General features: G+C 39.4%; 1 protein-coding gene and 1 non-coding gene across 2 annotated transcripts in view; both read right to left on the bottom strand.

The window, feature by feature from the left end:
• MACROD2 (mono-ADP ribosylhydrolase 2) overlaps nucleotides 1-25626 on the bottom strand; it is a gene marked incomplete at its 3' end in the record, with an annotated part of 798315 nt that overhangs the window by 408229 nt on the left and 364460 nt on the right. The window lies entirely within an intron of this gene.
• LOC115948670 lies at nucleotides 6785-6974 on the bottom strand. Its single transcript, XR_004082461.1, has one exon. It is a non-coding gene; the product is annotated as a U2 spliceosomal RNA (small nuclear RNA).

Here is a 25626-nt window from a genome sequence, read left to right as displayed (position 1 = left end):
AGGGAAAGAAACAAGAAATCCAGCATGCCAGAATCAATGAATATACAACCTGGAGGAGGAAGGGGACTCTGGAGACATTCACATCCAGGTGTGACCATTAACACTGCACTGAACTAGTAAACAAAGAAGTTCTTTAGGCATATAGCAGACCATTAAAGAAGATACTTTGAATTTGTACCTTTGATCTAAAACTAGTTGATTCAAGTCTGTGTTGTTTGAAAAACTCCTGTATGTCAGCACTTAGATACTGGAATAGCTTGTCTGTGTTGAAACATGGACTATTTGCGGGTTTTCCATTGAGAACAGATTGGATTTCAAATTCCCCCACTTAGTTACCAGAGGCCTTTCCATCAGCTGGAAACACTTTTCAATCCATCTTGCCAACTTTTGACCTATGCTAGTTACTTTTGGAAGGTGAAACCCATCAGGATCAGGCATGGATAAGCAATTCTCCACTGAGAGCATGTCAAATAGACATGCAGCCTCCCCTGAGCCAGAGTGCAGCAAATGTGCATTTCTCAGGAAGGGACATTTAGAACTGTTCATATGGAAGCAAATAACAAGAACTTATGTCAGTCTGCACTTCTCTTGTAGCTCAGTGCAGGCATCACACATGCTATTTATTTTCTGAAACAATGCTGGAGAGTGCTGTTTATGTGCTGCCTATAGACCATCTAATTAAAGAGCAGAGCATATTAAAGCAATTGAAAAAAAAGTAGTTTGTTTCTGCAGCACAAAAAGAAGAGTCTGACTGCTAGGCAAAATAACTGACATATTGTTACACTGTATATATTTGCCTGAATATGATGGCATAACAAGCTATTATAAAGTAAGAGAAGGCTTCAGCTGATCTCAGCCCAGGAACTTTCCATGTTCTTCCTTCACTACTGCAAGTGTCAGGCAGCTGCAAGGTGCGTTTTGACTGAGCTCTCACATTTGTATGTGAAATGGAAGCTCTGTCTCTACGGATGACTGGAAGCTCATGGCACCTGATGCCGAAACAGTATTATCCTACAATATTGCACATGGAAATACACCCAAGTCCTTCCTCATGTTCTTCCCATCTTTATCCTTCAACATCCATCCATAATTTTTTACTTTTTAAAATTATTTTTTAAACAAGTCACCGCATGTCCAGCTCTGATGTCTCTTTAATTTCCCAGATGATTTCCTAACTTACTTGTTGCTTGAAGGAAGGAAAGTCTCCTGCAGGCTGGTTGCACCCAGCAGAGAATACAGATGCCTTGTTGCAGCAGGAGGGAGAAAATCAGAGCTGAAGTCGTTATCCCCTTCACCACCACCCCTCTCCATCCTCTGTGTAAACTCTCTGACAGCATTCCCTTCTTATCTTCTTCAACAGTGTCAAGCAAAATGAAAAGGTTAGACTTGAAGGCTTGGATGTGGCCTTTAGATTAGACAATCCATTAAAAAAACAAAAAAACACCACCAACAAAAAACCTACACACAGCAAAATATTTTTAAAATCACAGAAACACAAAGGTTCGAGGACTTAGCTGAATTACACATGCTTTAATACTCCTCCACAAAGAAATATTTGGTATCACGCTTCCCAAAGTGACTAGGGAAGCCAACCACAGGATCGAAATTTTGCTCCAGTATCCAACAACGTATTGCAGATGCAAATCCCCACACTTCTGAGCACCATGCTCCCTTATGTTGCTCTTCATACAGAAAGGGATGCTAAAAATGGAAGATGTAAGTTCTCAGCTTCAATCTGGTCAGGGCTTTCCCTTGTATTTTCTGTATTTATCATCGCCCTGTTCAGCTGTCTTTCCCTCTTTCACATACCCACATTTTCTTTCCTTGTTCTAGTGGAGGCTGTTTGGACAATTACCCAGCAAGAAGTGCAGACAGTGCTGTGAAACCCTCTAAAAAGCTCAGGTCACAGGCTACCACTCAACTTTTCTCACAGCAAGAGCCATAGGTCAAGTTTCCTGTGAAAAAGAAAGAATATTACTAAATATTCAGGTTCCAGTGCTATGTATCAGGACATGCCCACTGGATGATGGATTGCCCTACACATGGATCAGCAGTGGTTTGTTACCCCAGGCTTAAGCCAGCTGAATGGAGTAACTTTTAGAGTAGTTCATAAGCCTTTGCACATCACCTTTTAGGCTTTCAGTCTTTTAAAGACAATTCAGAAGTTTGGGGTAAAAATATATAGGCTTTAGTTTTGCATCAACACCACATATGCTCAAAACAACTTGTTATCTAACATTCCTCTGTTTGTCTAGAAAATAAATGTCAATACTGTCAGGAAAGGGAAAAGTTTATGATTAAACTCCAGCTATGTCATCGCTCATAATATTTGCTTGAAGACAGCAAAGATTCAGCACTTGATTTTTCATCCACCACTTTGAAATAGTATTGCAGAGAAGCCATACAAAAGAACACTTATATAGAAACACACAGCTTTACAGTCAATGTTGTTTTGTAAAAACCATTTTGGAATTAGTACAGTTTTAGGGTAGAAAAGTAATTCAACAAAATATCACACAGGATGACGCGACTAAGCACAGAAATCAAGTTTGTTTAAACACAGGTAGATATCAAGCGAATGATCTGCAACAGCCCAATGGAAAGCCAAAGTTGTGCTTCTCTGTTGTCCTAATGGACTGCTTTAAACATGAAAGAAAATCATGCATTTCTTCAGCATGAAATCTCCCCTCAAAGAGGAACAAAGGAACCACCCAGCTTTCCAGCATGTAATTTCCAGTCAGTCCTACCCATCTGTGAAGATCACTGAGGGAAGCCCAACCTGAGAGTCATGGTGGGATGCCTGATCTACATTATACTCATATTCAATTGTTCAAGCCATAGCACAGATAAAATGAGAAACCTGTTAGGGCATAGTGCAGAAACCACATTCCTATCCCATGAATGATGCTCTCAAATGAAAAAAGAGCTGTTACACTGTTGCAGTCTAAATTAGGAATAGCAATAATAAAATACTATACCTTTGAGTATTATGAACATGGAATTAAGTTATTTATTCAAAGTATCCCATAACAGCAATATAAGCAACAGGCACAGGCACTTTACTTTTTTCATGTACAGATGAGTTTTGCATGTAGATAACTCATGTCTTGCCATGTCATGACTGCAGAACGACAGCAGATACTTATCCACTCAGCCTTAATTAATTTACTCCCAAATGAATACTGCATTTAGAAGGAAATGTAATTTTATCCTAGAAAAGCACTTCACACAAACAGGACAAACTATTACCTCATCTGATTTGTATCTATTTTCTAATCACACAGAGACTTACTATAAAAGAATTCAAAATTATTCTAAAAATATGCAGCTGCTATTGCACATAAATATTCCGTCTTCCTCTCTGGATAAAATCTTTCTGAGGGAAATAGCAGACTTGCTTAAGGCTTGTTTTTCTTACATCTCATGTGGACATGCCTAAAGCACTCCTATCACTTCTCCATCAAACTTTACATCACCTATGTGGAAATATCTACAAGTTCAACAATGTTCTGCTGCTTGTGTTCTGCTATTTTGGTGTTTTAATTATGTTACTTCACATGGCAGAATGAAGTTTGACATTAGTATTGAATCTCATAAATCATCACTTTAAGAAAATGCATTCCCTTGAGGAGAGGTAATACAGGTCATATGGGAGTCCCTGTTTTAGCTTCAAACCTTGTCAAACAACCTTAACTGTTTTCAGAATGTCAGTAGTAGGATTGTGCCTTCTGAGGCACGTAAGAAGCAAGTTATATGTTAGCCCTTTTTGTAATTTTTTTCTATTTGTGGTGGAAGTTTTTAAAAATTAGTGTTAGAAGTCAAAAATAAAAAATGAAATTAAATGTGAATTCAACATTAATTCAACAGTGCTGGCTCTGGAATAAAGGCATGATAGCACAGTGTCTCAGATGAACAGTCAACATAGTGCAAGAGATATAGAGTCTCTAAGATTTCCTTCTCCTTTTTAATTTTTCTTCATCCTTTCAAAACATTTTACTAAGGAAATGGCTGATGATACAAAAGAAAAACCAGTGTACCACACATAAACATGAAAAAACAGTTTTACAATGATACTCAGTGATTCAAGATGGCAGAAGCTTACACAGGCTTTACAAATAACAAAGCTAACCACGCTGCAATAAATTCCACTACAACTATTTTCTTAGAATGCCAATTATTGTTTTTGTAAGGGTGAAATCATGATCCCATATCACTCTCTAAAGGGAGCCAATCAATCTGGTCTGTTTACTTACTAATGAAAGTTAAGTTTTGAGTTGGGGCAGCAGAAATTTTGCACTTGCACGGCACAGCTTCCACAGGAATGTGATCTTACGCTCTGAATCCCACAGGGATGCACACAGACAGGGACTGATATCAAACACTGTGATAGCAGCAGACATCCTGCAGTAATTCACAAAGGCTCAGGTATTTCTGTTTCTTCTTAAGAGACCTGCAAAAATGAGACGGTGGAAGTGTGCCTTTCTTTAAAAGGAGAAGGTGGCAGTGCACCATTCTTTCAGGAAACCCGTCCAACTCCTTCTGTTGTTCTTGCCAATTCTCTCTGTTTGTGCATTAATGGCATGCCAATGAGCTTCTCTCTCAGGGTGCCCCAGATCAGCTGAGGAGTGGCAACAGCAGTGGATGCTCAGTTTCCTAAATTAATGAACACTCTGCACTCCCTTTTCCATGTCTATTGATAAAGGGAACACTTGGCTACTGCCAACCACTCTACTTGTGCCCCAATTAACTATGAAAAGGATTTCTGCATGCTAAAAATCTGCAAAGCAAAATGCAGATCTCTGTGTTTCTCCAAAGGCTTTGTCTGGGAAGCACAGTGCATTAGTCTGCAACCTCACCCTGACCACCTGGGTTTAAGGCACAGAACCACTCAGAAGGGTGTGGGGAAAAAAGGCAAATTGATGCCACTACTTTTTGGCTGAAAATGAGAACCCTAGGATCCTATTGCTATAGGCAAGTGGCACATGAATCCTTCTGTGCTCTGTTGTAGGAGATGCTCTCCAAAAGAACCAGCAACTATGTGCTGATCTAGGGGTAATGAAACCACTTCTTGAATGCTGGCCTGTGTCACAGTTGTAAGTACCCTGTGAGGTCCTGAGCTGGCCTTACCTCACCTGGGTGCATATAACACACACTAAATTAATTTTCTCAGAGAGAGAGACGAGAGAATCAATATTTACCCCAGGATCAAAATGCTTTTCATTTCAAGAACTCAGCTGTCTAGAAAAACAAGGAACAATCATTTTGTTCCCATGACAAACAAAAGCTTCCTTGCCAGTAGACACTGGATATTGACAATAACCTGTGAGCATCATAGCATGCATAGTAATGAGATGGCATTTTGCTGCAGTGGATTTCTGTTCTATAGACTTCTAGGTTTGAATCTAAGCAGAAATATTAAAGAATCGAAATATAGTATTTTCCATTAAACAGTAACATGAAAATAATAACAATCAACAAACACTTCCACATTTCCCACATAAGCTTTATTTAACATACCCTAATTGAAATACTGAGGCTATAAATAATGACTTGTAAATCACTCAGTGATTCAAAATGCAAGGAACGTGGAGTTTAGGGGTTTTTTTGAAACTATTATTTTACTGCAATTAAGTTGGTAGTGCACCAAGCCACCACCAAAAATGTCACAGCAAATTAACTTCCTTTTTATTAACCATGGCAGGCAAAATAATTTTAAAAAGTGAAGGTGTCTTGGTAATGAGACTCAACTCAAGGAAACTAATTTACAATGACATGGGTTCCTCCATTCTGTATTACCTCACATACTTAATAAAACACGCTTGAAGAGTCAAATTCTTATATCATCTAAAAATTATTTTGATCACTCTCTATCTGAACTGCATGAATTTTATTTCTAATAGAAGACCCAGTTTTCACCCTGTCATATCAACGTGGCTTTTAGTGGCCTGGTTGTGTTTCAAAGGATGTCATGAGCCATGCCTGTGATCCCCTGCTGCATTGCATGGACTTCAGCAGTGACTCTGTCACAGGCCTAATAAAACCAGCCCCCGTTAGCCACCCACTGACTGCAGCATGTGTGAACAGTTCTGGGCCTCCAGTTTACAAAATGGAATTTTGTTGGCATTTAATCAGTCAAAAGCATTCAAGTGAACACCAGCTCTCCATAGTTCCTGGCTTTTTTATATATTTTGAACACCTGCGTTTAAAAAATAGTGTTTCCTCAAAGATACCAATCACATCTATTTCTTTCCAACGCTCCTTAATCAAACCAAAGCAAATCCTGAATGTTGCATGTCACCATCATGCAGAGTGTTTCTATCTGCTGGATCCTGCAGTTATTTCTGATTGCTATTTATCTCATTTTTCAGAAAAGCACTGACCACTGTAAGAGCGGTCAGTGAAAATAAACAGCACCAGTGATGCAAGAACAAGATAAGACCAAGTGTAGGCTCACTGTACCCAGCAGGTACAAGGTACCACCCAGTCCTGAGGATGATAATCTGATTTTACAATACTGAACATCACAAAATAGATATTATTACAGACTGAAAAGGCAGTGGAAAAAAAAAGATTAAAATATAATCAGAAGGGCTATTTCATTTTAGTTTTTTTTAAATTTTATTTTATATGGGGTTTTATGGAGGCTTGGGAACTCACTGAGCTGAAAATTGGTGGGAATTAAGAGAACACTGTGGAGAGGCATAATCTATGTTTGCTCTGTTCCTGCTCTTCCCTTTGTACTCTTTTATGGTCATTAAGGGACTTGTTGCTTTTTTTTCTTTTTTCTTTCCACACCATTCCAGAAACACAGCAATAGCAGGCTTCACGCATGGAGAGGATGGCGTAAGCTCCTAGTACATTTCCCAGTCCCCAAACTCATTTAATATAAAATCCTCCAGCTGAGGACATAACAGATATTAAACTGATAAAAACATATGCTGCACTTGATCTTTGCCAAAAGGTCAAGAGGCAAACACGAATCAGCAGACTCGATGGTTTCTTGCTCTGACTCAGTGCGCACGCTGAGACTGAATCATCCCAAGATTTTAACACCACGGTAACAACAATTATGCAGCTTTATCACTCAGATTTATTTTAAAAAGCTGCAGACAGACTACAGACCCCAAATAACTCGCTCCAGAATCTCAATGAGCTCATGATTTTACACACACAGGAACTGTTTCAGGACGGGGACTTGGGGAAGTTAATGATGCCATGTCTAGCCTCCCAAAATCTGATTATTTCTTCTATGGCAAACTAAATAAAAAGAGAAAACACCTAGCCCTTCCCTCTGGCCACCAAGCTCCTGCGGCTTCCATGCCCCCAGCCCCAAATATTTAAGGAATTGTCTGTTTTCTGAAGGGGTTTTTTTTTTAGAAACATATCTCCCCTACAGAAACTATTTCACAAAATTCTAAAAAGTTGAGGGAGTTTTTAACAAATAACTTATTAAAAACAGAATTACTGCAGTGCATTTTTTTAATCCTTGCTGGACTCATTAGAGCATCTTGCACACTAATTCAAAGACTAAATACCAGCCTTGCTAAAGCACAATTACTCGGTATCAAACTCCACCATAAATTAGCAGAGAAACTGTCCACACATGAAGAGCACTAAGTCAATACTGCTAAAGCATCAAAAAAATCATTCCTGTGCATGGAAAGAGAAAACATCTTTTGAAGTTAATGAGTAGTAACAAAAGATATTTTAGTAACTTGGAAAAAGACAACTATTTCTTGAAAATTATTTTCAAAAACACTGTAAAAAAACTTGGGAACCTTTTTACTACCAATGATATTTTCAATCACTCACCACAATCACTAATTGTTTGAAAGAATACACCAGCAGGTCACAAGGTGAAAGGAAAGGTATTCTCACAGCAATACCAATTTAATATCCTGATGTTGGTGCTCCAAGCTGCACAAGACAATCAGCCAGTTATAATGTAACTGTTTAATTTTCAATACAGAGTGTTTAGTGAATCAGTATCAGCAAATCCACTGGATTTTAATGAGTTAAAATATTTTAATAGCATAGCTTTGTTACTCTGTTTAATCACCTTTCCCTAAGGCTCTGAACAACATTTAAGCATGTGCTTAATTTGCTACTGAAGTCAAGAGAACGAACAGTGAATGGTGAAGTTCAGCATGTGCTTAATGAGATTTACTGAGTCAGAATGCGGAAAACCCAATGTGAGCAGAATCAAAGCCCTGAGGTATTAGCCAAGTCCACCCCGAGTTTCCCTAAAGATACAGGGCCTCCAAAAGGTGGACGAAAATTTTATTTTATTATGACATGTCTACTGCACACCCACATGTCTGAAATATTTATGTAGCAAAACACATACCAGACTTTGTAGGTCTTTAAAGTAGCAAAAGAAAAAACTTTGGATTTACCCTAAAATACTAACGGGAAGATTTTGTGGAATTTTGTTTGGTGTCAGGAGCTCCACAATACTTTTTGACATGAAACAACTACTGATTTGTCTCATGTTTCCTCCAAAAACAAAATGCAGTATAATTTAGGCATTTTGGAAATGGAGCAAAGGAGCTAACATTTATATTTCAGTTATCTGTTCCTCTGTGAAAAAGAAGGAACTTAATCCAATATTACTATCCCACTTCCTCAGACACTCAGGCAAACTCTGTAATCCTCCCATACCTGCATATGAACATCTGCATTGTACCAGTTGATACTTTTTCTCAGACTTAATTAAATTAAATCAAATAACCTGCATGCCTTTAAGCCCCCTTCTTTACTACCACTTCTTCTAGAGCAGGCAAGTTCAGTTTAACAAACAGCAACTCAATGAGCTTTGAATGCAGCATATAAAAGAGAACTGTACTTTTCTATATTCTGTGACATTTAAATGGCCTAAGCAAACATTTAATTTGATTGCAATTAATAAATATTTTCCTGACAGTAAATATTAAAAAAGGGGTTTGATTCCGTGAGAAAAAATTATTCAGATTCCATACTCATTACAGATGTTCAAATCTGACTTTTCCATATTTTAATTCTTTCTCTTTTAGCTTATATGGACGATCTGGTTTTGGCATCAAATGTCACTGAGACTGTTTGGGGCTTTTTGCCCTGCCTAGAAAAAAATAACAGTGATTTGGAGAAATATTTAGCAATTTCTCTGAACAACATACAGTCGCCAATCCTCTCTGTAATGTGCTGTCAAAATCAGCCAATCTGTTAAAGAAAAAAAAATTTAACATTTAAAAGTTGAATATAAATGTTGCTTCAAAATGGCAGTCATCAGCATGGGAAGGAGTTAATCTTCCCCACTCCTTTTCTAAGAGTAAAAAAGGCAAGGAACAGCTGTCACTCAGGTGATGAATACAAGCTGCCAGCCTTTTAAACAGCAGGTACAGCATTTGAGCTCTGAATTAATTAGCATTCAGAAAGTCTAAACACGGCTTGATAACTCTGCAAGATGATTTTTGTCCCTTCCTGCAAATTAATACTGCTATTAAGATGAGCAAGGGCACAATGCAGATCGTAATTGTACCCATTAAACAAAGTTTCACAAGTAATGAATTGGAGGCTCTTGCCAAGAATGCATCAAGTCAAATAAAGCCTTGCTGCAAATAACAGACGCGCAGGAATCCATCTTCGCTTTTTCACGGCATTCACCAAGCCACACACAATATGGATTCCTGTGTAAACGCACAAAATGTTTTCTGCGTATCAGGACAGGCTTCTCAAAAGTTCATGTTTTTAAATGTTTAAATAGTGGCTTTGTCTCAGAAGCATTGGGGCTGCTTCCATTCAGGAGCCACTCCTAACATACACATATATCCTGAAGGGGAGTTAACAAGGCCTCAGAGATTATACTTATAATGTCTTTTAAAAAAAGGCCTCCCTCCATCAATTACTGCTGCAGCACTGCATCAAAGTCCACACAATCCATGTGGAAAATCTTCCTCCTATATTTATCATTTCCTTTAAACGATGAGCATATTTTATAAAACACAAAAATGATTGATATCAGAATTTAATGATGTTTAATAAGTGGCCATCTGTCAACAGTCAAGGAGTAAAAAGGAAGCACATTATTATTTCCCAAAAGACTAGAAATATTGATGCTAATTAAAAGGCACATTATCATTATCTCAAAGCAACATCTAAACACTAATCAGACTTCATGTCCAGGGCAGGAGAAAGAGGGAGAACTATGGGTATGAGTGCTCCCCAAATGGGTCACGGGTGTTGAGAGTCTCCAAACTGGTGTTATGATAGCATACAGATTGGAACTTGGCAAGTAACTCAACTCCTTAGAAGAAACCTTTGGTGCATTTTTACAAAGATTTATAGAAGAAAAGAACTGTGCTAAACATGGGCCTTCACTATTTATTATTTCCATTTTTTCAGCCACCTTATTTCACAACAAAATAAAACTCGTGGTGCCCAAACACATGATTAATTGGACCATACTAAACTGCAACATACTCAGTACTTTTAGCTGAGAAATAGCTCAATGTCACATTTACATAAAGGACTTATGTGGTCAAATAGACAAAAACCTACACAAAAAGGAACAAAACCCATGCACATAGTGTCTGAAGCATTTTTGACTCTTTGGGCTTCTAGGAAGACCCTGTAGGGTTCAGGATGCTTCAGCTTCTCCTGCTGAGTGCTATGGAGGAGGAAGGTACATAAAGGTAGGTGGTTCCATCTGCCACTCATGTTTGCCTGGAGCTCTGCCTTAAACATTAATAGTCCATTTATCACCTTTTAAAACACAGGATTTATTGCCATTTTCATAATTCATCTTGATCAGAACCTTTTTTAAGCAAGCAATCTTCTCCTAACCTCAAAATTTATACTTCCTATTCTAACTGAGGCCATCCAGAGCCTATAACATACTTTTTGCTTCACTATGTAAAAGCTGATGAGGCTCTTGGCATTTATTGCTTGCAGAGAGGCACAGTTACAGGCCACTGGCAAATGTTTTCCTGCCCTTGAGATATGAGAGATGTGTGAGCAAGATATGACTGATCCTACCTTCCACATTGTGGAAACTCTATGTACAGTCCCAGGTTTAGCAATATTGACTCTCAGCCAGGCCCAGCAGGTCACCAACTCCATGAGGTTTGATGTTGTTAGGAGGAGAATACAGAAGAGTGATGCAGAATATTCCCGTGCTGAAGGTAAGCAAAGCATAAACAACCACGAAGTAAAAGGCATACTGGGAACAGGTGGAATGAATATAGGGATGAGAAAATCACACTGAAAGCATGAAAATGGCAAACTGAAAGTATCCCAGGCTGGAGAAAAGCACAGCTACCCTGGCAGTCGAGGCCCAGGGGCATGAGTACCATTCCTAATTGAGAGCAGGCATTTTCCCCGTGGTATTTTTACTGGCTAACTTTTTCACCTATAATTGCCACTATCAAATTACCATCTCCACAGTGCAAAGCCACCTCTAGTCTTCCTCCTCAGGTCAAGGAACCCATTCATCACTGTCAAGTGAAGCATATTTTCATTTTTACTTGTCATTTTCAAACCATCACTTCACACAGGTGTGACCTCTGATCCTGACTTTCCTTCCAACACTCCCCTTGCTATACTCTGATAGTCCTCCATTATCTCCTCCCTGAGAAATATTAAAAAATTTTAAAGGAGATGTTCCTGGTTTTGATTACCCTATTCCAATATAACTCCTTGATCTTCAGCATAAACACTTCAATCATTCTGGCATTTTCATTGACTCGAATTAAATGCAGAGACAGTAATTATTTCACAATCCCCTTGCCCTTTCATACACAAGTCTTCTGCCTTATACAATGACAAAGTATTACCTCCCAGACTCTTAATGGTTCAGATACTTCAGATACATTTTGGATATGAATCTGGCATGAGGGGACTCTTAAGTAAATCTTGTGAGGCTTACCCAGTACTAATTGTGAGCAATTACAGTGCTTTTCTCATGTTGAGCTCCAATGCTCAAACATGATGTGAGCCATATAACCATTCAATAGTTCCACTGATTAACAGGTTCCTTGGGGTGCTCATGAGAATGAAGTTTAAGATCCCCTGCATTTTGCAGCCTCTGAATGTACATTCAACAAAGCTGAAGAAAAAATTAAATTCATAGTACTGTTTACATGAATTGGAGACTGGACATTTAGACAGACACACAGAAATGAAGAAACACCATCAGTATCGAGTTTTACTTATGTTATTTACTTCCATATTCACTACATTTGTTTTAAACTGGCACCAAATTCTTTATTCTTGGTGCGTCCCAGATTTGCCTTCTGACTCTGTGCAATTGTTGTACATTGTATAGCTGTCAGAGCAGAAGTGGAATGTACGAAAAGCTGGATATTTGTAATTTGGGGCATATGGTACTAGAGAGAATGTAGGGGTTAGTAGGAAGAAGGGGATTTTGTTTTCATTTTTTTCAAGAGTCTGGATATGACTAAAGCTTTTTCTGGTGGGCAGAGAAAATATCCCGTGTTTATCCATTTCTCCACAATTTGAAAAGTTGCTTGCCTTCCCCTGCTTTTCCTTTGGGGGTTGTTGGATGGGGAGAGAAGAAGGGCAGAAGTTATGTTTAACATTAATTCTTATTTACATGACAAATAATAGACCTTCCTTCTGGTTTGTTTCTTGTGTCCTAAGAAAATATATTCTCAAAGAGCATGCATGACATTGATTTTTACCAAAAAAAAGCAGTGAAATGAGCTTGCTGCGGTGTAAACATATCAGGCTTCCTACCTCACATGCATTGAAATGACCAGCACAGTTCACTCTTCTCAAAGGTATTGCTTCAAGCTGATTGCTGACTCAAGACAAGAACACACCCCTGGTCACAGTGAGTTTCTAAGCATTTTCTCTGCAGCTGCAGGGTATAGAGGGTTTTCTGTTTGTTTGCTTTTTCCCCCTTTTTCATATGAAACCTCAGATTCTGGAGTACAGTTTGGCAGCACCCAGGCTGAAATCACTGCCAGTTTCCTAGGGCACAGAATCTCTAATAACACAAAGCCCTATCTACTTGCCCAATAAATAATCAAAATTTTCTACCACAACTGTCCTTAAAATATACGACTTCTTGTTTCTCACTCTTTCTTGCAGCTAATCCTTTCTGTCAACAGGGTTTCATCTGTAACAAGCCTGCCTGTGACATGTTAGGTCCCAATACATCTCTCAACAAATCCTCCGTGTTCACAAAGCAAAAAGGTTGCAAAAAGGACCACAGAGACAGAGCTTCTCTCCTCTAATGGGATCAGAAAGGCGGCGCTTTCCCCTGGAAGACACTCATCAAAGGCGAGGCCAGGAGAGACAGCGCGCTGGCAGGGAAGTCCCAGCTCACATATTGCATTTCTGGTGTGTGGGAATCTATAAAATCAGAGGAAAAGCTGCAAAAGGCAGGCCTCAGAGGCAGCAGAACTCTGATTAGAGCTAAGCAGTAGCCATGAGATAGATCAGCAGAAAAATTATGGAAAAAGTGGAAAAGTAAGGACAAATAAAACAATGGTCTGTGTATTAACGCTTGTCTAGAATAACTCCCTAAGCTGCAGAAAAGTCTATTTAGTGAGATATTAGGGAGTTTGAAGGTTAATAATGGAGCTCTGTGCATTGTGTTTTAAGGCTTACAAGCAGGTATTGTACTCAAAATAACCAAGCCTTGTTTTAACTGAAGGTACATATGCTTATAGTGGTTGGATAGAACTACTGTCAATGTGCTTTTGCTTTGTGTGATTGGTCAAAAAACTTATAAAGTAAGTTGTAACATTAAGTTTTTGGTCTGCTGCCTGGGATGTGAGCTGATGGCATCTTCCTATTGCTATCACCATGTAATGACACTGATGCTGGAAAATAAAACAGCTCAAGGCACGTTCCCAGCAGTCCCATCCCATTTGTGATTTGTGCACAGCCCCTGGCCGGCTATACTGGTGCATAAGCAGAACAGAGCAGTTGTGATATTTGTATTCCTGAAAGGCTTCTCTGTCAGGTTCAATTATTGGTCACACTGTCATGCTGGAAAGCTGATCCAGGTGATGTTTGCTTCATACTCAGCAATTTTGAACAGTGTTTTTCTAGCTTTAAGGGCTGGCGTTGTACGACTCACTCTTTAGGACTTGTTCTTCCTTTTTTCCTCCCCTCTTCTGCCTCTGCTTCAATTTAACACTTCTTCACTTAGCCCAACATATCAAAAGAAAATGCATGAGGTGGTAAAAACTGGATGTATCATTTTCACCAGCAGCGAATTGCCAGAGGCTTCCCTTGGTTTTGCAGAAGGGATAATGGGAATAAACTCCATAAGAGCCATTTGTTCTCCCCACTTACCCAATGCCTGGCCCTCTACCCACAGCAGCCTGAGCTTCATGTGCAGCTGTGGAGAGGAGGAATGTGACAGACACCAGCTTGTTCTCCTGCTTCCTGTGGGAGAGGACATTACCTCTCCTGCAAAATGCTATTACATGGCGTGGTTGCTTTCTATCTCGTTGACAAGGAAATGAAAATTGCCCTCAAATCCACTGTATAGACACTTAACACCTTGGGGGCTGTTTTTCCATCTTATCTGAGATTTTAAACCAGTTCCCACAGTTCATTGAGCTTCTCTGAAATCTGCTGCCAAGCCAAGAGTTTCAATTCACTCAATGGCCCAAAGTACTGCTAAAGGTGGTCTTGATGAGTGTCAAACTGCTAATAACTGAGAGATACCACAACAGCCATTAAATCAAAAATTGCAGAGACTCTAGTTGCGTCTTCTGAGATGTCTGAGAAACAGTGTGCCTCTATCTGAGTATACACATTCTCAAGTGGAAAGACAGAAAGTTAAACTTGTGACTGAATTAACTGAGCCTCCATTTAATTGAGGTTACTTTGAAAAGGATAGAGTCTGCTATTCCAAACTTATTCTGTTCTTGGACTGATTAGATGGGGCAGCAGAATGACAGAATTCACCCACTGACATGTCAGCTGACACACTACACAATTCTGTACTCTTTCAGATTTAGCATCTCATATCACCTCAACTAATACTAATTATACCAACTATTTACCCTTAGTAATTTTTCAAGCAATTCTATTATTTACTTTTTACAATACTATTTATCATGTCTGGTGCAGTTAGTTAATGTTACAACCAGCTGAAACACCCAACGTGTAATTTATAAAATTTCACCTTGGGCACTCTGCTGAAGTGCTGGCATTGCCAAATCTCTATGGGACATTTGTACTTAAGTAAATACTGTTGTAGGCACTTTAGAAAAATTTTCACATGCCAGTCTATTAATGTTGTTTCCTACATACAAAACTCCCAAATGAACCAGAGGCATTCATTAATAATGTGCATTAATGGGCAAAAATTTCTTCACATGGACTCCATAAATCTTCAAATACTTGCAAGATAAATAGTTTGCTTTTGTGTAATAAGAAAAGACAAAATTTTGTGTTTGATGAAACACTTGGACCTAATTATTTTAGGAGTATATCAGCACTCCTACCAAGCACAGATGGGAATAAGTAAGAATTTATTTTATGCTCCCTTTGCTATGTTCATAGGAATATAAATTTGCATTTATTGTATTATTGTAACTAAATTTGAGAGCCATTCATCAGGGGAAAAATGCAAGGAAGACCCACATTTCTGAATGGATGTTAATTATCTCGTAGAAACAATTAGGCCACAGCCACCCTACCTACCTTGTAATGAGGTGAGATCCTAAGAAGAAACAGGGAAAAAAAAAAGTAGTAAAAGAAAAAATAGGGCAATTTGGACAGATTTTCCCACCTGCTTTCAGCATGGCTGCTCAGTCAGCAGTCAGTCAAATAATTCAAAAAGTAAACAGGAAAAAGTTAACTCATATTATTTACTAATTGTTGAAAAAGACCACAACAGTAGTGAGATCATACAGCTCTTCCTCTCATCCAAGTAGAGAAGCCAGCAGATGCTATTATTTCAGGGGTATACTTTTCTCCCTGAGAAATAACCCTGACTTACATAATAATTGGGTTTATTTGTTTATAGACAGTAACTGCAGCTGAATTTAGGCACAAGTTTAACTTTTTTCAGCTAAATGTGAAAGTGAAAAGACCTAGATGAAGCCACCTTATAAGCGAATCAGATCTGCTGGAGAAAAAACAATAGAACAAACAGAAAAACTGCACAAGTTCCTTGTAACAATCCAAAACTTTGGCTTTTCAAGGTATGTGGTCATCTAAGCAAGTCCCACTGGGACCACATGGCACGTAAACAAATTAACATTTTGTTTAAACGTCAATCAACAAGACCTTTCCATTCAAACCCAGGTCAGCTGCACTGGCAGCTGTTGAAGTGGTGACATTCCTTGCTTACACAGATGCCTGGGAGTTGGTGGAAACACCATTCCACTTTGAAAATATCCTCCTAGAAGGTTACAGTTCAAGCTTTTCAAAATCTATTTCAAAAAATATTACAGTAAAATTTCTGGGGACAACCCCAATTGCTTCCCCCATCCTCTTCTCATTCAGAATATTGGAGGTTAAAACCCCAAACTTTTCACTCCAAAGAGCAACCAGTGCAATTTTCATACATTCCTCTGTACTACTCATTGTCATTCCTGTAAAGTACTTCAGACACAGTTTTACAGGTAGTGACATCATGGAAACTCAACAAGAAAAAATGGAAAGCACCGGCTTAAAATGCTGATCACCAGACCAGGGGAAGCTTGCAAAGAATTCTGTTGGATCACTCTTTTAAGTTGGAATTTGCAGAAAGGTAGCACCTCATCACTGAGGATGCCAGGCAGGTAACACCACATGAATCCAACAGAACAGCAAGGACCATAGAAATGAATCACCAAAAACCTTTGCTGAAGGTGGTGCCTGCAAACACAGGCTGAAACAAGCTATGAGAGCATACCTGGGAGGCACATGGGGAAAAGCGGTGGGGTGAAATGAGAAAGAAAAGTGTGGTGGTTTCAGCTTGAATCAGGCAGAAACACTAATTTTGTGTAGTGGTTTTGGTTCCCCAATTTGAGATTTTCCAGCTAACACACTAATTAATGTGCCGGGTTTGGTGCTGGCTAAATGCCAGTGCACCCACCAGGATATACTTACACATTTCTTGCTGTGAGATAGGATTAGGAGGAAGGTAAAGCAGGCTCAAAACTTTAAAAGGGTATAAAGAAAAGTTAATAAACAATAACTAAAAGAAAGAATAATAAGAATCAGAATAAAACCTTTAGAACACTTCTCCTCCCCCCACAACCTTTTTTTCCCTACTAACAATGTGCAGAAGAAATTCAGTCAGTTTATCACTTCTAGTGATAAATAATCTTTTTTCAGCTCACTTAGGCAGAGGAGTCCCAGCCAAGACAGGGACTTGCCTTGTCACCTGCTCAGGCCAGAAGGAAAAGAGGGCTTCCCAGGACTTTTTTTTGCCCTTAACATAGATATTCACAGAAGTGTGTCTAGCTTTCTCAGCAGTTGAACAGATTGTCAATTCTCAAAGCTAATTACAAATCGGTTTTTTGTCAGACATGGCAATGCCAGCACATTAAGAAAGACACAAGGACAGGTAAATCGTTTTCTTGGTCTTAACTTTAAATGTTTGTCAGATTTTTTGGTAGTTTCAGTTTCTTCTAGTATGAACAAACAACACTGAATTTTGCCAAAACAGTCTCGATTTGTTATGAACTGCAAAGAGCTCACACACAAAGACATTCCTATTCTTCCTCTCTGCCATGTAAATATACATGATCAAGTTGCAGGTGATAAGCAGTAAAGAATAACAAAATCTGGTCTACTTCACTGTGAGTGAACAACTTGTGCACATAATCCACTTCCCAGATATTCTTCAGCACAATGTACAAGAATTTAAAAATGTGTTACCCATGACAGTTCTCCTAATACCTTTAATTAAAACACTACCAGAAGTTATAATGAAAAAGCATTACTTCTTTTTTAATACACTAAACCCTCAAGCTCCAGTTATTTTACATTCTGTTAAAAAGGAAATGAATAATGAAGCCACATTTTGGGATTTAACATAATCATAAGATTCTCAGTTAAAGGGCAGGAAAGAGGCTTCATTTTTAAATTTCCTTTTAACAGATACGAGCTTTATGTTCCTTTATTATTACAAATACGCTAATTTAAAATGTCACCCTTTTAAGCTCTGAACATTTGTTAACAAGCTGCATCTTTCCTCTGCCCCACTACACATGAAACACAGGGTCTCACTGAATGAAAAGAAACTAGTTAATAGTTGCCCTTATTGTGATTTCTGGCTGCCTTATAACACCCTTCTGGATTTTGCTCTGAATGCAAAATGCTTAATATAACGAAATTTTCCTGGTGATCAGCATGCCAACATGTGACTACTTACAACAAAGCTATTTACTGTTTGCAAACTCTCCCACTCCCTTCTGACAAAAGCATTTTATCATTTCCTGGATAAAAGCTGGGATACGGGGCACAGAAGACGAAGGTCAATTGACTCCAAGAATTCCTGCACGCCCGTGTGAAAAGCCAGCAGGTCCACCCACTAAAGGTGGACTATTCAGCACTTGTTAACATTTTATGGGGTTCAGAGCATCTCCCCACTGATTCCCACAGCAGCTGTAGGAACTGTGGTTGTCCCAGCCTCCTGCTCTTCACTCTGGGAATGCAAATATCAGCTGGTGCTGTCTGCCAGAGGTGATGATGCCACCAAGGTCCTCCATCAAGGAGAGGATGGTGGCCATGCAATGCAACTATAACAGTTCTATCTCTTACCTTCACACAACTCCCACCTGATTATTTCAGCAAATAAAGCAGACACTGAGCTCCTTTGCCACACAAGCCTGATTTGTGAAGGACAAGCCCAATTCCTAGAGCCATCCTCTTCTGCAATCAAAAAATCTTTTGAGCTCTGTGATCATATTATCAAAAACTAAATGATGGCAATCATATACAAAGGCAAAAACAGGCAAAACTGTGAGTATTTGTAACTCTCTGAGCATTTTAAATGCATAGCCTCTGTATGTAATTTTTGGGATTTGGAAACTGCAAAAATTTGGAATTGGTTTGTTTGGATTATTATTTTTTTATTTTTAATTGGTTGTTTGGATTCTTGCTTTGTTTCTGTCAACTAAAAAGCCAAATTGATATCCCACTGTGAAGCAGCACATTGATGCCGACATCCATATCATCCATTACAAGATCCACTTATCAATAATGTGGTACCTAAACAATTGAAGTAAAAGACAGAGCTAGCAGATTATCTTCTGTGATAACAGGGTGATAGCATACATATCTGCTACTCATTTCATCAAGTATTTGCTAACAGCAGAGAAAAATCCTGTGTTAAGTTCCAGTTTCTTGATAAAGGTGCACTTATTACAGACCTGTCTCATCCAGTTCCATTCTTCCTGCAGAGCACAGCTCACCTCTGCTCAGCATGAGAAAACAGGGGTTTCCAGAGCCTCACTGTAACTTTGAACAACTTAGGCAAATGCTTTATATGAAAAAAAACAGAACCACAGCCCCTCAAGAATTTTTAGACCCTTGCTCAAAACACAAGGTCTACTTCCTAATAAAAACAGCAACAACAAGAAGCCACCAGGAACTGTGGGATAACATAGCACTGTTTGTAAAGGATTTAATGAATGGAGGCCTTAAAATTCATACCTTGATAATACTGCAATGCAACTCCAAAGAGGGCTTGAGTGCAGCTGTGCCACATGATGACCCAGGTCATACTTGGGAGAAACAAAACCTGATTTAATATTTAGCAGATCAGAATAAATTTGGGCTCTAACTACAGTTACACTGTAAGACAGAATATAAATTCCTTGCCACTGCCAATATATTTTGCCCAATCGCTCTGCCAGGTCGTATCGACCTAGAAAAAGGAGTCTGCATATGTGTGCATATCTGAATGCATTACACATGCACCTCTTGGAGAAGGAGCAGCTATGCAGGATTGATGGCCACGGACAGCATTTCTAATGGCCTTTTTAATTGGCACTATGATGATTAATTGAGGCCTTTACAGAACTCTGGGAGTGCTCATTACCACACAGCATGGTGTCCCAGCACACTGTGTGGGTGACCGTTATTACTAAATAGTCATCAAAACAGGAGACACTGATAAGATAAATTTTACACAAATCTAAGAACCCCAGAAATTGAAGCCTACTACTGAGGCAGTTGGAAAATTCTGCTTTCTCCTTAATATATTATTTTAGCAGTGCCCATATGCTTTCAGAGAGCAGAAAAGGACTTGAGAAATTTATTGAAAACAGGCTACGTGTGTAATAAGGATTAAATACCTCATGAAGTACTTCTTGCCTTTGCAGAAGTTTACATTCTCTCATTCTCTACATACAGCATATTGCAATTACCCCCTCAGACAACAGCCAACCACATGGTTACTGCACATCTGCAATTGCTGGGAGAGAAGCAGGTGTGCTCAAGAATGGCCATGAAATATCTCAGCTACACTGGACCTGCACAACACCCTGCTGCTGCCACTGCTGCCTTCCCCCTGGGGAAATGCTGATGGGCTGCTCAGTGTCCAGCACCAAAGGCAGGGTTGGATGAGTTGCTGACCTGCTGCTGACTTCCTGACAGCAACAGGTGTGGGGGCCTGGTAAGAGATAGCAATGGAGGACCTTGAGGATTTCTGCTTTCTCCCTTTGGGTTTATACAGCTCTCACCTGGCCATAGAAAGGAACCTGGGAGTCCTGGCTGACAGCAAGCTGAATATCAATCAGCATTGTGCCCTGTGCCAACCATGTTCCAGGCACAGCATCACCAGCTGCTCAAGCAAAGTGATTGTCCCTCTCTGTTCTGCACTGGTGCAGCACTCACCTTGAGTGCTGTGTGTGTGCAGTTTTAAGCATGACAATATAGAAAAGACATTAAGCTATGAGGAAGCATCCAAAGGAGGGCCACAAGGATGGTGAAAGGCCTTGAAGGGAAGTTGCATGGAGGAGCAGCTGAGGGCACTTGGTCTGTACAGCTGAAGGAGACTGACAGGAGACTTCATCACTCAGAGAAGTCTACCACTTCCTCTTATGAGAGGAAGAGGAGGGTCCGACACTGATATCTCCTCTGTGATGTTGTCAGCACCAAGCCTGAGTTCAAGACATGTTTGGACAATGCTCACAGGCACATGGATTCTTGGGGTTGTCCTGTGCAGGGCTGAGAGCTGGACTCAGTGATCCTTGTGGGACCCTTCCAATTCAAAATATTCTGTGATTCTCTGGTTTCTTCACCTCTGCCCTTCCCAGCACAGTGAACAGCCTCCATGCTCACCCAGCCCTCCCTGGCTCCTGCTGGATTACTGACAGTAATTCGCACTCCCTTTGGAGTTAGAGGGGTGTTTGCTGCCTCAGGGCTTCCAGAGCCTACAAATGTCTCCAGAACACAACACAGAACCATTTAGCCATTTATAAATATTCTGTAAATAATCTTGGATAACACTAACACCATCTTACATTCTGTGAATGATTCGGGATTTTGTCGCACGCCGACAAAGAATTCATTCTCATTAGAATTCTGGAAAATCTTCTTACACAAATCTCCTGTCAGCTTCAATCCATTAAAAATAATAAAGGTATGCTCAAAAGTGGGGACCAAAGCAAATTTTGTTTAGACTTAACAGATCCCATTTACTGTGATGTTAATCAGACAGGAGCAACTCATGTCTTCCTTTGCCTTGACAATGGGATCTGATAGGACTTTTGGCTGCTTTTCCATCACACCACAGGGCTCTAAAACACTGGTCACAACACAGAGCAGTCATGGCACTGCCTGTAGGTCACAAGTGTTGGGAAGGGTAGAAGTTTGACAAGAAAATTTCACAGATATGTATGCTTGGCAGAAAGATTTTTGAATGTAGAATCTGAGGAACGAATAGAGATGGAAGCAATTTTTGATATAGAAGAAAAGAACTGCTGAGCCAGTCTTACTGGATAACCAAGGAGGCAAAGGGTGTGTTAGTTGGAAGGGGTTTTTATGACTTCGAGCAAAGGATAAACCCACCTCAAACAAGAAAATATTTTTACCAAGCAGAAAGATAGAACAGGCAAACAAGGCAGCAAATGTTGCAAGTAAAGAAAAGGTCTCAGAATCTTCCACTGCAAGAAAACTGAAAACCAACTTCTGGCTTAAACTGTAATGTACTAACTTTTAGTGATTGGAGAACAGTAACATGAATATGGTAATTACAGTAGTTATGATAGGCTATAGATAAAAGTTAAGGTATAGATTGGTTCTACTGTATTAAGATGCTCAGCAAAGGAAAGTCTATAATGCATTGTAACCTAAACTCAGGGTCTCCAGGCCTGCCTGCAGCTGGAGCTGCTCTGTCACCCACCTCCCTGGACTGCTGTAACTTCTTGGATAGAATAAACTGCATTTTGGAGAGCCCCTGGAGTCCCACATCTCTCATTCAGGCTCTTACACACAAGGAAGGACCGGTGGAGTTCCCAGGCAAGAGGCATTCCCAAAGTATTCTCCACTGTGCTGAGCATCCCTCCTGTGCTCCTACCTTTGAAAAAGCCTCTTCAAATCCAGAACCTGAAACAGTGATTGTCTGCCAGCCAGTGCAGGAGAAAAGCTTAGATCATCTTTTGCCTGATTAACTGGCTTTTCATTGTCTTCCTTTCTCATTCCTACTCCAAAAGAAATAGAGGTTTGGCGCAGCTGAAACAGCTCTCTTCCTAGCTGGAAGAAGCCAGATAACAGATATGATGTCCAGCCAAATATAAGCTGCACGACAAGATGGGAGTAGCTGCCAAAAGTACATTCCTTAAAAAAAAAAAATTAAAAAAAAAAATTTTACTCTCCTGATGAGTTCAGGACTGTTTCCTCAGCTGGGCCCATACAGCTAAAGCCAGCCAGAGACCAGTTTGGGATCAGGCATTATTGTACACCCAAAATAGGTGTGTGGAACACAAGTGCATAAAGGCAAGTTTGGGGATTTGCTCTCAGTTGCAAACTTTCTGTTAAAAACCCACACCTTCTACCTTCCCAATTGTATCTCCAGCTGATTTGCACCAAAGGAAATATTGCAAGAATTTATTTTTACACTGCATTTTGTGAGCTAAGAACAGGCAACATCACGGAAAAAAAAAAAAACCAAGCCAACCAAACAATTGTCAGAAAGCTGGGCTTTCTCAGCCAAGACAGTAATGCTGGACTAAAGTGGCTTAGAAAGATTTCCAAGTTTTGTAGTTCTGAGTGAGGATTTTATGAACCAGTTTTAAACGTGTTTGGATCATTAAGAATTAGTTTAAGTTGTAGTTCCCTAGAAAAGAAACTAGTGTAAATCAATCTTATTTTAAATACACATGAACAGCTTAAAATTGCATCATATGCCATTGCTAACATGCAATAGCTTCCAACTCCAAAGTAGATTTAAGTGTTGTTGCAAAGCTGCAGATATCATTTGGAAACAGATGTTAAAGTGTCATGAAAAGCAACTCTCCTACTGAATAAATGAACTTCTTTATAGCACTTACAAAAAAATTAGACAGGTTAAATAATAGATGCCCTACTCAACATTTTTAGATGGTGTAAATAGCCACCTTTATGAATCACAAATCATAACAAATTGCCATGTTTCTGGAAATGGGTATTAATCTCCTTAAAACCTTGCGCTCATGATACACAGCAAGCTTGCCCAATAAAAACTAATGCAAAAAAAAAAAAAAGAAAAAGAAAATCAGAAGAACTGACAGACATGTCATATTTGTAAGAACAACTGAACTGGTGAATCACAAATCCCAGCCTTTGTCCCAAGAGCCCTGCTTCTACAGAAAAACAAACAAACAAACAAACCTGACAAAAACCCCCCCAAAATATCTCTCTTTTGAACTGCTTTAGATTTTTCTAGATTCTTTTTAAACTTCAAAATTCATCTATTTTGGTATTCTTAAGAAATAAGGGTAATAACACTCTAACTGTGGTTAAACCAATCTTTCATTCAAGTTTGATTTAATGGGGAGTTTGTAAAAAATACTGCAACACAAATAAACTCAATATGTTCCCTTCCTTGGCCTCTTGTAGACAGAAAATGATACTTTCAAAACCCATTGACATGACTCAAATTGTTTTACCTCTAGAATTTTTATGGTTTCACACATATCTGACACATCATTTTTGCTACCCTCTTGTTAACTCTTCAAAACATTAGCAGCATTTCAGTGTACGGAGGAGAATGCTAAATTAAAGAGTTGATTTCAGTTTTTAAGCCCCAGGGCAGAAAAGGTTGAGCACATCACAGAGAAAATGTATTTTACTTCCAGCTTGGATTGCTTGTGCTCTCATTACACTACCTCAGGACCCCTTCAGCTGCTGTGTGAAGCAGAGGTCTATTAAGCTCTGAAGGGAGCTCATTCTTCTGTCCTATAAGCTAAAGAAAGACATTTCTGGAGTGATGAGAACTGCTTGAGCTGGATGGAGAAGATACTTGAAAATGCCTCGTGGGGCTCCAGCCATACAAGCCAAAGCATAATAGCACTGAACTGGGGGTGTGGCACAGCAGATATTTATAACTGCTGGTGGACAAAGCTTTTATTGCCTGTAGAAACCCCGAGATGAAAGGGGAAAACAACTCTACAGTGAGGGGGGAAGGGTGAATGCACACAATGGGGTTTTTATATATTACCCAGACAGGCTTCTGTTGCTGTGGGACTTTTGTCATTCATTGAGCTAAGAGGATAATTTTGTGGTGTGTCAGCAGATGGAGTGAAGGACGGAACTGCAGCGAGCAGGGCCCTTGGTTTATGCACACCTTGACAAATGGCTAATTGCAGCCCTGGGCTGTTTTGAAATTCTGAGCATTCATATGTCAGCTACAGAAATCACAAGTGAAATCTGGCAGAACAGGAGCAAGGAAAAGCACGGCAGGGCAACAGAGGGAGAGGGAGGGTTCATTACACACAGTGTAAAAACAAGAGGATTTGCAAGAAGAGCACCAATGTGTAACTGGTGCCACTCACAAGAGGTGCTGAGGTGCATTTGGCATAGAAAGCAAAAATCAACAGAAAAATTAAAGCGAACATATATTCTTTCTAAAGCTACATATTTTTCTCCAAGGGAAAAAAAAAAACCCAAACAAACCCAACCAGAACAAACCCAACCAGAATAAACCCTGTGTACCAAACCAACCAACTTGTTTCCCACTCCCATCTCTCCTTCCCTTGTCCAAAACCAGCCACTCTAGAATGAACGTAAAAAACCCATCAATTCAGTTACATGAAGACACAGACAAAGGAAGAATCTTTGGATATAATTAAACAATAATAATAATAACAACCACCACCCTCATCATCATCCCATTCTTTAATGGCTGAAGATGCACTACATAATTTCCTTGGGGATTGATACATTACAAGAGGGGCAGCGAAAGAAAGCTGCCCAAAATATTTCAAATTTGTTTCAAAAGACCCTGCTTTTCAAAATCCTGCCTTTTCATGAAGCATTTTCCAGTCTAACTCCTCAGAAGAAATAAATTCAATTTAAGAGGGAAGAAAGGTACAATTTTCTCTAACTGGAAAAGGCAAATCAATACTTCATAAGTATGGTATGCGTTAAGATAATTAATTTTCCACAATATGCTCAAATCTCAGCAGTGAAAACAGTATAAAACTAAATTAATGACTAAGTATTCTCCATACTTAGAGCACG

The sequence above is a fragment of the Geospiza fortis genome, unplaced genomic scaffold, assembly GCF_000277835.1.
Source record: "Geospiza fortis unplaced genomic scaffold, GeoFor_1.0 scaffold185, whole genome shotgun sequence".
NCBI classification, from domain to species: Eukaryota; Metazoa; Chordata; class Aves; order Passeriformes; family Thraupidae; genus Geospiza; species Geospiza fortis.
This window is presented reverse-complemented; position numbering and strand designations above follow the sequence as displayed.